Source organism: Pteropus vampyrus, unplaced genomic scaffold, assembly GCF_000151845.1.
Source record: "Pteropus vampyrus isolate Shadow unplaced genomic scaffold, Pvam_2.0 Scaffold57, whole genome shotgun sequence".
Taxonomy (NCBI): domain Eukaryota; kingdom Metazoa; phylum Chordata; class Mammalia; order Chiroptera; family Pteropodidae; genus Pteropus; species Pteropus vampyrus.
Window position 1 is genome coordinate 6,894,320 of NW_011888838.1, and position 13,481 is coordinate 6,907,800.

The following is a 13,481-nucleotide window of genomic DNA, read 5'->3' on the forward strand; positions in this document are numbered from 1 at the left end:
ATCTTGTTAAAGGAATAAGTATGTATTCTTTGCCTCTCTCCTAATTTCTTCACATCAGTCTCCCTGGACTATATTGAGCCATTTTCTTCTTTGGAAGGTAATTCCTACCTCCCTGCATGCATGCACGCACGCATTCGATTCCTGCACTTTTCCTTAACATTCAGAGAAGCAATTAGGCAAATAAATATAACACATATTAATATACAACCCTATAAGTCATCTCACCAACTGAAAGTTTTGGTTGATAAACTCAAAATTATCCAATATATTCACAAAAGACTTTTAAGTGATGTTTTGCCTGGTTGATAAGAATGATATGAATATATTTAACTGCTGTAAGTCTTATATTTTAACTTCAATTCCATTATAAATTTATGACTCTTGGTCTTAGCTGACTCTTCAATAATTCTCATCAATGCAGATAGGTTTCCCTGGTCAGTGTCTAGTTAAGTGTTTACAAAAATCATTTCAAATCTTCTTTACCTTTCTATTCTCCCTTATTCCTTGCCCTTGTTTTCAACAGATAACTTGCAGTTCTACTGTTGGAGAAAACAACAGAAGATCCTTAGATGGATGCTGACTTTATTCTCTCTTGTCATATCTATAAATCTTACATATCTGCCCATATCTTTCCGTTATAGTGGAAAAGTTTTTCTTCCCTTTTTAGGAGACTAATCTTTTCATTTGTGCTTTATATTCACATCTTTCTTCCTCTTCCTAAACTTGCTTATCCAGTGTTCTGTATCTCCACAAGTCACTTCTCATTCAACCCAGTTTCTTAGAAATCTGGGTGTCATCCTTGACTCCGTTTCTTTTTGAAATATGTTATACGCAAAAATATTTATTAAACCATTTGTTTCCTTGTCTTTATCCTCACTACCACCATATGACTTCAGGCCACTATAATCTCTTAGTTGGATTACCGCAAGTTCCTTCTGATTAGTTTCCCTGCCTCTAATCTTTTTCCACTTTGGTACGTTCTTCAAAATTACAATAATGATTATTAAAAATTGAGTTTTGTCAGTATCCTTTCAAAAAATCTTCATTAGTTTTTCTTGAATTTAAGGAAAACTTAATGTGGGTGGCAAAGCCTTGAAGCATCTGGACCTTCCCTCCTTCTTCACTCTCCTTCCCCGCCCTGCTTCTCACATTCCATTCATAGAATTTCCTTTAGTTATCTTGTTACCATTTGGGGATTATTCGAACTTCAGTGTTGCCCCAGCGACACGGGGGCAGAGGTAGCGACACAGAAGTACAATTAGCATTTTTCCTTGGTTCTTCCTCACTGATGCAGCAAAGAATCACAGGTCAGTGAGATTTAGAAAAAGTAAGATTTATTAAAAGTCTGTTTTAGAAAGAGATAGGCCACACTAAGGAAGGCTGCAGCCCTGTGGAATTTGGGAGGAGAAAGAGATAGAGTACAATCCAATGGAGAAGTGGATTCTCAGTGAAGAGAGCACAAAGTGGGAAAGTCTGTATTACATTTGAGCCATAATGGGTGGTTACAAAGGTGTTCCTAGATGATTGGCACACGAGGTAATTTTGATTGACACTTGGCTGTTATTAACTCTTTGCCTCATGCACATGTGCTTATCCAGAATTCAGTCTGTTATAATTAGATTCGTAAACTTCCAGGCATAAACATGGTATTGTAATGATGGTATAATGAGGCTAAGGTTTAGGCAGGTTAGGATAGTACCTTCTGTGCAAGTTTCTGTGACCGGATTAAACCAGCTATAGGTTTATGACCCTCCTATTCTTTGTCTCCTGGGATATAGGAGGGATTCTTTAACTACCAGTGGGGTGTTCTTTAGGCAGTCTCTGGGCTGGGCCTCCATTCCTTTGTTCTCCTGTTGTTCATATCTGACTACCTAACATATCCCCCAGGTATTAAGGACCCACATCATTGCGGTTTTGGGGCAATGACCACTCTAGCTATTTCGGGCTGAGAAGGGACCAAGATGGAGGATTGGGTCCCTTATACTTGCTCTCTGTCGACTGGGGGCAAAGGCTGTTGCTGCCCATCTAGGGGACTGCAGTATGTTATAGGATCTCTTGACTGGAGTGGGTGATAGTTTCCTTGAAGGACCATCTGCAGAAGAATTACCTAGACCCCGGAATAAACAAATTGAACAAGATGGTTTAGAAGTGGTGGAGTTGCCTTTGAGAAAAGCATATTATAGGTTACTCCCTGGGCCTGGCAGTTTCGGGAGGAACTCCCTGGTGACAGATCGCTGAGTCTTTGGGCATGGATTAGGACTGTCCGTGTATATTGTGAGAGGGAAAGCTCACCAAGAAAAGGGCTCGAAGAATTACTGAGAATACAAAGAGGGAAAGAGACAATCTCTGTTACTGTGGAAAGAAAATATGGCTGTAGAGGGAGAGAAGTCTGGAATAACAATAAGAAGTTTTAGGTCATTGTCGTATAAGTTAAAATATCTTTGAAGATTTAGGTTAGCTTTAACTCCTCCAGCCAGAGTTGAAGAGGAGGAGGCAAATATATTGGAAGAGTGGCCCATAAATAGTCAGGGGTGGGATAACCCAACCCTAGCTCCTAGCAGATAGGCAGAGCCAGTAGGCCTGAGAAAATCTAAGGAGTGAGACAGTCTGTTTGGCTAATTAATAAGGATTAGGTAGAATAGGAAAAGCCGTAGTAAGAATAAAAAAAAAAAAAAAGATGAAGGAAAAGCTAAAAATTATAAAACTCATTCTGGTTTTTCCTTCTTTAAGAGGAACCTTGGGTCTTCTATTGGTTCACAGGTGGAAGCAGAGTCCTCTGCAGGGACCTCTAGTGTCTCAAGATAAGAGTTGACTCATGAGTGATGGATCCAACTGGAAATATCGAGGACCTTTACTACTACATCCAGGTATACCCTTGACTTCAGTCCAGTGGAGAATTCTTGTAATGAGGCTGACTGGAGGGGGCCTCTTCAGTCCATTTGGAAGCCTGTGGCTGGCTCTGATCCACGGGTCCTTTGACTCTTTGGCTAGAGGGCAGCCCACTGACCCAGCTGCTGACACTTGTACCAAGCAGATTTTGGAGGCTTATCTTTATTGGGCCACTCTTTGGTCCAGTGGCCAGGTTGATAGCAAATGATGCACTTTGATGAGTTCTTCTCCATTGGGAGCGGGGCCACCATGAACGTGGACTGAAAATGGCCTTGAAGGGCGACTAGTATTTGGGCAATCCTAGTTTCTGTTCTTCCCTTCTCATGAGCCAGGCCTCTAATGCCTGGTCTGATAAGGTCTATAGCATGGACCTCTGGCATAGAAGAGGCGACTGAATAGGTAGATGGTGAGACTAATTAGGGAGGAAGCAGAGTTGCTGTAAGGTAATAGTGGTGTAGGGCAGAGTAAATTCCCCGAGTAGGGGGAACTCAAGAGAAGAGGGTTCTTGGTGAAGTATAAGAAAGAATTCGAAGGTACGAGAGAGTAAATGAGAGGCTCAGAGGGACAAAGACAATAGAGACAAGGGGACATCGAGAGAGACAGAATAAAGGCTCTGAGAAGGAACAAGAGAAAGACACTGAGAGGGACCTTGAATATTCATGGCATTTATAGATTTATCTATTTTCAGGTTACAGGAATGGGTCATAGCTTCTGGTTAATTGTTTGGAAGAACCTGTGGAGACTCATAGAAAGTTTTAATTCAAGACAAATGTACTCACCTGTTGGTTTAAAACAGAAGATTATTTCGATAAAACTCAGAATTCCTGTTCGCTACTCAGAAACTTTTTGCATAGCATCAGTAGCAGTCTGAAGTTTTCGGAAACATTGTCTTATTCAGCAGAGAGAAAAAAAAAACAACTCTAATTTTGTATTAGTTTACTTTGGATATTTAAGTTTCTTAATGTCTAATGCCAGTTAGAATGTAAAAAGTAATTCATTTGCCCTTAATAGTTTTATAGAGGCTGTGGAAAGGCAGGGATAGGGTGCAGCTTGTGTTTTAAAAATGCCTTTTTTCTCTAGGTGCCTCAGCCTGAAACAGCAATGGCTGCATTACATTTCTATCTGCAAGAACTTTAAAGTTACTGAAAGTTAGAAAAACCTTATGTGGCCTTTAATGGCAAGTAATAACTAAAAGTATGCAATTAGCATTTTTAAATTGGTAAACTTAGGTGACAAATACAAAAATAAGTGTGTACGCAATACAGTTAGAAAACTCAGAAGGTAAAAGGAGTGGCTTCTGAGAAAGCCTGAATCTAAAGTGGTAGTTTTTCTTAGGGGAAAATGATGCTGGGCGGGTAGCGGGTGGGTGCCTAAAGATCAAATGGCAGCAGCTGCATGTCTGATGATAAAAGAGATGGAGAGGAAGAGAAAAAAAAATCATCTCAGGTGGGGAAGATGACAAGGTATAGCTTCCTGGTATGAGGTAGTAATCTCTTTGGCCTCAGGAAGGGTAATTTAGCAGCTCTTCCCCAGGGGAAAGAGGCCCTTTCCAGCATGGGAAGGGGGCCCTTTCCAGCATGGGAAAGGTAATTTTGTGGCCCCCTCACAGGAGAGGGCTTGGCAGCTTCTCTGGCAGGAGAGGACACCTTTGGGTCCTAATAGGGGCATGAACTTCTGGCATGAGAAGCTCCCTTTCCAGTAAGGAAATGGAGATAGTATGGCATGTCTTTATGCTGGGTCCTAGCACCTAGTGACCAGCGGCAAACTGTAGAGGGTACCATGCTGTTTTAGCTGGGGAGCGCTGGGAAGGAAAACGCCCATGGCCGTCAACCTCAGGAAAAGATAAGAGAGATCACAGAGCTTCCAGCAGAGAGAGATAAACTGAAGGCTGGGCCCTCATCAAGATATGGAGTCATGGACATCAAAATCTGTTACCATTTGGAGCCCATTCGAACTCCAGTGTCGCCCCAGTGGCTTAAGGGAGGTGTCACATTACAAAAGTGCAATTAGCATTTTTTCTTGTTTTTCACCTGCTGATGCAGCAAAGACTCGCAGGTCAGCCAGATTTAGAAAACGAATTATTAAAGGTATATTTTAGAAGGAGACTGGCCATGCTAAGGAAGGCTGTAGCCCTGTGGAATTTGGGAGGTGAAAAGATAAAAGAAAGGTGTATCCCTCAAGGCAGGAGCGAATTCTCAGTGAAGAGAGCTGTAACAATGCAGGAGTGAAAGTCTATTATATTTGGGCTGAGATGGCTGGTTACAAAGGTGTTCCTAGATGATTGGCACATGAGGTCATTTCGATTGACGCTTGGCTGTTCTATAACTCTGCCTAGCACTCATGCGTTTACCTAGAATTCAGTTTGTTATAATTAGATTAATGAACTTCCATGCATAAACATGGCATTATAATGATGCACCAATGAGGCTGAGGTTGTGGACAGCTTAGGGGTATTACTTTCTGCGCAAGCATCTGTGGCTAGATTAAACCAGCTATAAGTTATGGCCCTCCTGTTTTCTGTCTCCCGGGATGCAAGAGGGATTCTTTAACGACCAATGGGGTGTTCTTTAGGCTGTCTCTAGGCTGGGCCTCTATTCCTTTGTTCCTCTGTCGCTCATGTCTGACTAGCTACCTAACAATCTGAATATACTGCCCTTTCTTTCTCTTTCAGGTCTGTTGCCTTAGCTTGCATCATCTTTTCCTACTTCTTTTAATAAATTTCTTTTTAGTTCCCAAATTTAAATAATCTTTTAGGTCTACTTATACACTTCTTCCTTCATGAGGGCTTAACTGTCAGGGTAGATTGATTCTACTGAAATGTGATCACCCATCAGTTTCCTTATCTCATACTAATTACAGCATTCAGCATACTTTTTGAAAATATTCCACAGTAGACCATAGAGCCCATAAGGGAAAGGACTACTATGTTCTCAGAGTCTGTCATCCCAAACTCGCATGTGGTCAAGCACTCATTTAATTTCTAAATTATTGAATGAAACAATGCTTTTTGCAGTACTGCAGCTATGTTTGAGCTGCTTTAAAAAACCACTTGTAGGAGACATGGAGATACCCTTCAGATTGTCCTACAAGACAAATTGCTCAGCTGCAGAGTGAGTGCTTCTGTTTTAAAATATAGATTTTACTTTTATTTAGATATATTGAGACCAACAGATCAGGAGATGATTACCATTGAAAAGATAGTTTGTTATTCAGTGTCCCCAAGAGGAAAGAACATGCCACATCATACAGGTCTATGTCCCCCGTCAGGGTCAGTCAGGAGTCAGAGGCAGAAAGCAAGAACTATGGGCAATATTCTTTATTGTGATTTCCCTCAGAAAGAACAGCCGAGGAAAGGTAGGCAGGTTCAGAATTAGTTAGTCTGAATAATTTCAGCAGGCTCCAGGGTGTAGGGGCTGCCCCTCCTTGTCTGATACCTGGTCCTGGGCTGATTGGGCAGAGTAAAAGTGGCCTGGAGAGTAAAAGCTCAATAAAGGAGGTGATTGTGGTAGGAGATCTGGATTTGCATATGAAAGATGTGCTCACAAGGGAGTTTCCAGAGATTAGCTATCCCTAGGAGGGACAGTCCCTCTGGTCAGTAAAACCCCACCTATCAAAGCATCAGAATAAAAAGACTTGCATGATACAACTGGAAGGCCTCCAGCTGTTAGCTTTGTCAATGTCTGCCTCAGTTTTCAAAGACAAGGATATGATCTCACCCTGGCCAATGACTGAGCAAGGTAAAGTACAAGGGTCTAACTATTTCCACCCAATGTAGATTTTTCTAACATGTAAAGTTTACTCCACAGTTCCCAGTTGGTCTGGCAGAGATTTATCAGATAAGTATTCTTGTCTAATAGTTCCTCCTACTCAATCTTGCTTCCTTTTTTTCCCCTTTAATAGGTGTAATTTCTCAATAAACATTCGTACTTTTACTTTGTCTAAGTGTCTGGTACCAAGAAAACCCAACTTGTAATAGGTAGTACCGAGAGAGCTCTAGGAAAACAAAAGTGCATAGGAGATTATGGGGGCTGGATCACTCACCCACCAGCTGGTACTGAGGACTTGGTGGTAGGTGGCACACCTCTAGCACAGGTCTGATTGTTAAAACTTTTATCAGTTGGGGAGGCATGCTAGTAGAGGTGAATGCACAGGCCAATGCAATAATTCATGTATTTGATAGGTATAGGGGAGAGGGATGACAAACAAGGGCAGTAGAATTTCATGATTGCTGCTGGGTTGCATGTATACCCAGGAGGTAGATAAAAAGTTGAGGGCTGTTAACATAATTGATAGCTGAGTATAAGATCTAGAGATTCTCTTTGGTAGATTGTTAAGAAGCCTTTATCTCATGCAGTGGGTGAGCAGGAAAGCTGAATACTGAGCACAGGATTGAAGAGTTGCTGAACTCCCATAATGGCTGAATGCTCAACAGAGACAGATCTGTTATTCCAAAATCAGAGTCCTCATTGGGAAACCTGAGACCTGACACATGAGATGTAGATATCCCTGATATCTCTGAAGATTTTGACTCTGAAGACTTCTTTTGAGCCTCTGAATCTGCAGAAGTGGGTCCTCTCTCTCTTCTGAGAGCTAGCATTCTGCAGGATCACTGCAGAGTCCTCTTCCCCACAAGGCAATAGCTGTCCTCTTCAGGAGCTGCATGCATCTCCTCTCCTGGCTGTCAGGCCTATTATCAGGGTTATTTCACAACACAGTCATCTGGGAACATGTCAGATCTGAAGAGAGAGGAAAGAATCTATATATAAAAAGAGGGGCACAGATTAACCAGGAGGGACTATAGGAGTACTTTATGTGGGAGTAGATTCTGAGGGTGCTTCATCAAGGGGGCTGGGACATAAGACTGGATAAGGAAGGATTTACTGACTTGGGGGTAGTCTCTGTATACAAGACATAACACCTGACAAGATGCCCAAGAAATGGTTTAAACTCACTACTGGAGTAGCTCCTAGAAATCTGGAAAATATGATGATCCATGCTAAGCAAGGCTGAAATACCAGACTTTTTGTGGGAGACAGTAGAGACCAAGGGATTGAAAAGCTCAGAGAAGTAGGCCCACTGGAATAAATATATTATGTGGAGCCAGATGACCCAACAATTTTATACCATGGGAGAGTCCAGGTAATGCACCTTTCACCAAAACCATCAGGAATGTGCTAGTGAGAGGGAACCAGTAGGGGATCAACTTATTCTACTTTGCCCCGGGCTTTCTAGGCTTTAAAATAGCAAGCCCAGTGTTCTGGAAACCTCTTGAATGCTAGGCACACTCTCATAGTTGGTCATTCTACACCAGAATCACTAAATGTTGGCATAATAGGCACTTGAATGACATGGTCATAGTGGGAGAGATGAAGGCCCTGTATGGGCCCTACAGCATGAACTTTCACTTCCCAGTACCAATCTAACAGAGATGTCCAACCTAACATCAACAGAGACAAACACTGAACCCACAGGATGGCACTATTCTTCAAGAAGACCAAGTTGCCAATGATGGTAAGTCAACGTCAAAGAACCTCTCTCATCATGGAAGGACCAGTCATTTTTTTTTCCCTCAGGAATAGACATCTATTCCAGATATGGGTTTGTCTTGCCTATCCAGAGGACCTTAGCCAACAGCACTTTTTTTGGGTTATTGTGAACACTAATTGAGTAGATTCCTTATAGTCAAGAGTAGGAATTTTTTTTTTTTTTCTGGAGATACTATTTTAGTAACTGATTTCATTATGATTGTTGTAAGTCATTAAAAGTAACTTAAATTGTCCTGCTCATTTGGAAGTGGAATGAGAATGTCTTGCAATATTACCTACTGTTTATTTTTACTTTTTTGATGTGTAGAGAAAAGATCCAGAGAAATCATTTTTTTTCCCCCCTCCTATAAACTATATTCTTTTCGGGTTATAACTAAGTGTAATTTAAGTGTGACATGGGTTTTTTTCTAGTCTCATATCTTTTGTATCCTTTCATTTTAAAAGCATTCTTGAGCAATAATAAAACCATGCCTATCCATAACATGTCCTACTAGATCTTTAGTCATATAGACCTTTCATTGAACTTGGGTTTTTCCTGCGTTAGCTGTGAGGATCATCATAGTAAATTTCTTGATTTTGTTTTGTTGGGTTTGTTGTTGTTCTTTTGAACAGGTTAATTTTCTCATTTCTTTTTCTAGGTGTTTACTGCTAAATTCAAAACAATCTATCTATTTTTCCCCAGATAGATCATGTCACTTTATTGAGACATAAGTGACATGTAACATTGTGTAAGTTTAACATGTATAATGTGATTATTTGGTACACATATATATTGCAAAATGTTTATCACAATAAGGTTAGTTAACACATCTTTCACCTCACATACTTACAATTTTATTGTTGTTGATGTTATCAGAACACTAAATCTCTACTCTGGCAGCAACTTTCAAGCACACATACAATATTATTAACTATAGTCACCATGCTGTTCATTAGATCCTAGAATTTATCTTATAAATGAAAGTTTGTACCCTTTAATCAACATCGCCTCATTTCCCCCACTTTCCACTCCTGGCAACCTAATGTATGGGAGAGTGGCTATAGTTAATAATAAAGTGTTGTGAAGATGACTATGTGAGGTGATGGATGTGTTAATTAACAATGTGATAACCATTTCACAATGTATTATCAAATCTTCATACTGAATACTTTAAATATATACAATTTTATTTGTCAATTATATGTTAATAAAGCTGGAGAAATGTTAATAACATCCAAAACACCTTTACAGAAACATCCAGAAAAATGTTTGACCACTTATCTGAGCACTGTTGTCCAGTCAAGATGACAGCTATAACTAACCATTGTGGAATTTAAATAACAGACCCATAGTCACTCAGCTGGTAGGTTGTGGATCTGAGATTCAAATAAATTCTGTTTAACTTCATATTGTTTACCTCTATGTTATGCTACTCATCATCTAACAAATGTGTGACTTGGTAGCATAGTCTCATAAATATTTTAAAAGATTATTTGAACCTATAATCAATAGTCCAATTTGTTTAAGTGAGTATCAATGGTTTTGTATTAATGTTTTATTCTTTTACCAAACTGTGAAATATGTAACTGTAGTAAGGTATTTGAACAGGGTTTGAGGTCATTTGGAACCATGAAAATGTATCATAAGGTTAGTTATGATAACATCCTTCTGACACAGATAACAAGGAAGAGTGTGTGTACTTGCATGGTTTTTTAGTGCTTGCTTTTTTCTTTCTTTCTTTTTTTTTTTTTTAGTAATCAGTACATTTCCACTGATTCATCCTTATTTGTTTTCTAAGGTGTTTGAACAGGAACATTTAATACTATGATAATTGTCAGGGATTAGGAATTATCTGTAGTCACGGAACAGGGAGAAGCTATCCAGCTCACCTTGGAATCCAGTCTGTGGTTTTTTTTGTGTGTTATTTGTTCCACGCTATAATCTGTTAATCTGATTTTTTTTTTTTTTTTTCCAGAGGCATCTAAATGAGAAGAAAATAGGGAATTTGGATCAAATAGGAGATGATGTATGTTGTTAGGTTCTTAAAATGGCCCAGTGAAAGGTAATGTGAGGGCTAGGCTATTTTTAGAGTGGTTTTCATGAAAAGCCGGGAGTAATGTTTATGCTATATATGAGGAATAGAGTTCCTTGCCTTATACGGTGGGAGAGAAAAAACAAAGCTGTGGTCAGCTGTGAGCATGAGTCCTGACCTAGAAAGGGCTACTTGATGCTCCATTCTACTTCCTAGTTATCTATCCAGATTTTTGGAAAAACTGGAGGAGTTTTGAGTGTTGGAGGCACAGGTAAAGCCTTGTGCTGGACCACCACGGTGTGGTATATGATGGAGCCAGATTACATTACCACTTTTAGTACAGTTTCAGGAGAGCACTGATAGGAACCCTGAATGCTCTCTCCATCTAGGACAAAGAAGGAGGGAAGGAAGTTTTGTCTGAAGTCCCAGAGATAATTGTACTTCCTATATTTAATGACAAGGATTACTTCAATTTGCTTGCCTAAACTAACCCTATCTTTCTTTGTTGAAACTGTATCTTTTCTCAGGGACCTCTACTCATACCAAATTCTCTAGGAAAGCAAAGGTAAAATATCTTATTTTTTCAATATCAAACATACTTTTAAGATTTAGAAATATTTCTCTAAGGGAAACCAGTATCAAAGAACGAAGTACTTAAATATCCATGGCCTGTGCTATCACAATTACTGCCATCATTTCTTCTGATGTGTTCTTTTCACTGGAGTAGAGAGTCAACACCACCAGACAACTCTTCAATCCTGGAAGCCAGGTTACTAGGAGTAGGTAAAGGAGACTTTTTCCTAGAGAAATCTAATGAACTTGACAATTTTGAAATCATCTAGCCCCCAGGTTCCATCTGCTAAGGCAGATGGTTCCTCCAAATGTAGCAGGAGAATTCCTGTGGACAATAGTTCTTAGCTGAATGCCAGAGTCTCCCGAGGGGGCCCTAGGAGGTCCAGAGTCTACTCAGTGAGGGCATTGACTGCATAACTCAGTCAGGGGGGTGCTTAATCTAGTGCTTTTTTTCTTACTATGATACTATCCTAGTTGATCATTACAGCCCATGCAAAGGATTCAGAAGGTATACAGGGATTTTTGGTGACTCTGCATACTACATCACACCAGTGATCTGGTATGCCTAAACCTAGAACAGCTATTTCAAGGCTAAGGAGGGATGAGAGTAATCTGAGGAACTGCCGTTTGTTCATTTTTTTCTTTTTCTGACTCCTGAAGTCTGTGCTTTGCCTTTGACTTTCCCCACTAACACTGATATAACACTGCCCTGCAGGGCTCTGGTACCCTCTTGAAGCTGTTAGTCTCTCACTGGCCCTTTACCCACACCATAACCATCAGTTTCCACAGAATGTTAAACTATATAATATTCAGCTCTTGCTTGTAAAAAATACTTTTAGTTCTTGTTCTTTGCCTATATTTATTGATTAAAAGAGTTTCAGTTGATAATTAGGAAACTCTGATTTTATGTTTTCTGCTAACAACATAATTCGGCCACAGAAGGACTCTTCATCCACTTGCACTCCTTATATTACTTGCACTCCTTCATCCGGAGCTCAATATTATTCATTATTTTACCATATCACTGAAGCTCTGGTAGTTTTTTTTTTTTTCAAATGGACTTTATGTTTAGAACAATTTTAGATTCACAGCAAAATTGAGTAGAAACTTCAGAGAGCTCTCATATATCCACTACCTTCCATCACACACAGCCTCCCCAACTATCAACATCCCCTACCAGAGCAGTACATTTTTACAATTGATGGACTTACATTGACACATCATTGTCACCCGAAGACCAAAGTTTACATTAGGATTCACTCTTGGTGTTAACATTCTATGGTTTTGACAACCATTATAGTATTATACAGAGTAGTTTTACTATCTAAAAATCTTCCGTGCTCTACCTATTCATCCTTTTCTCCCACCAAATTCCCACTGATATTTTTACTGTTTTCATAGTTTTGCCTTTTCCAGAATGTCATGTAGTTGGACTCATATGGTATGTAGCCTTTTTTAGATTGACTTCTTTCACTTAATAATATGCATTTAAGTTGCTCTATGTCTTTTCATGGCTTGATAGCTCGATTCTTTTTATCATTGAGTAACATTCTGTCATCTGGATATGCCAGTTTATTTATTTATTCACCTACTGAAAGACATCTTGGTTGCATCCAAGTTTTAGAAATATGAATAAAGTTGTTATAAACATTTATGTGCATGTTTTTGTATAGATATGTTTTCAACTTATTTGGGTAAATACCAAGGAGAACAATTGCTAGATTGTATGGTAAGAGTATGTTTAGTTTTCTGAAAAACCTCCAAACTTTCTTCCAAAATGGCTATACCATTTTGCATTCTCTTGGTAGATTTTTAGCACTTGGGAAATTTATAGGCTATACATAAGAAGTGCTAGTAGCATAGGCTTTGGGGTACCGAGATCAAGTGCAATGTCAATTGTGCTGCATCCTTAAGAAAAACTGCTGTGTAGAATACTTTTGGTCCATCCTTCTGGCCTATGCCAAGGTCTAGAGGCCTGCTAGGCCCCTTTAAGGTGATGGCAGTTATTAATCTCTTACCCTTCAGCTTTAATTGCCCCATTCATCAACAACCCTCTTTTCTTTCTCAACTCTTCTCATGCCAATTAACTAAGACCCAACTTTAGCTTATACCTATAATATCCCAACATTAACTTGAGGCAAAATACTCAAGTTTGCAAAGAGGTTTCCAGCTAACTCCTATTTTTGTCTACTGAGAAGTGTATAGGTTAGAAGAAGATGTTGTACCTACCTCCCTCCTTAGAAATGTAGCAAGCACATTTGGGTCTTTCAATAGATAAACCCGAGGTAGTATCTTTAACTCTTCCATCCTTATTTTTGCAAATAATATTTTTGATAATATTACCCTATTAAAATCTGCTTCATTTTATTATTAGTTGGTCTAAAAATTAGGTTCTGAATTTCCAAACTTTACTTTGAACTTACTCTTTCAGACTTTCCTTGTTTCTTTGTAGGTGGATTTG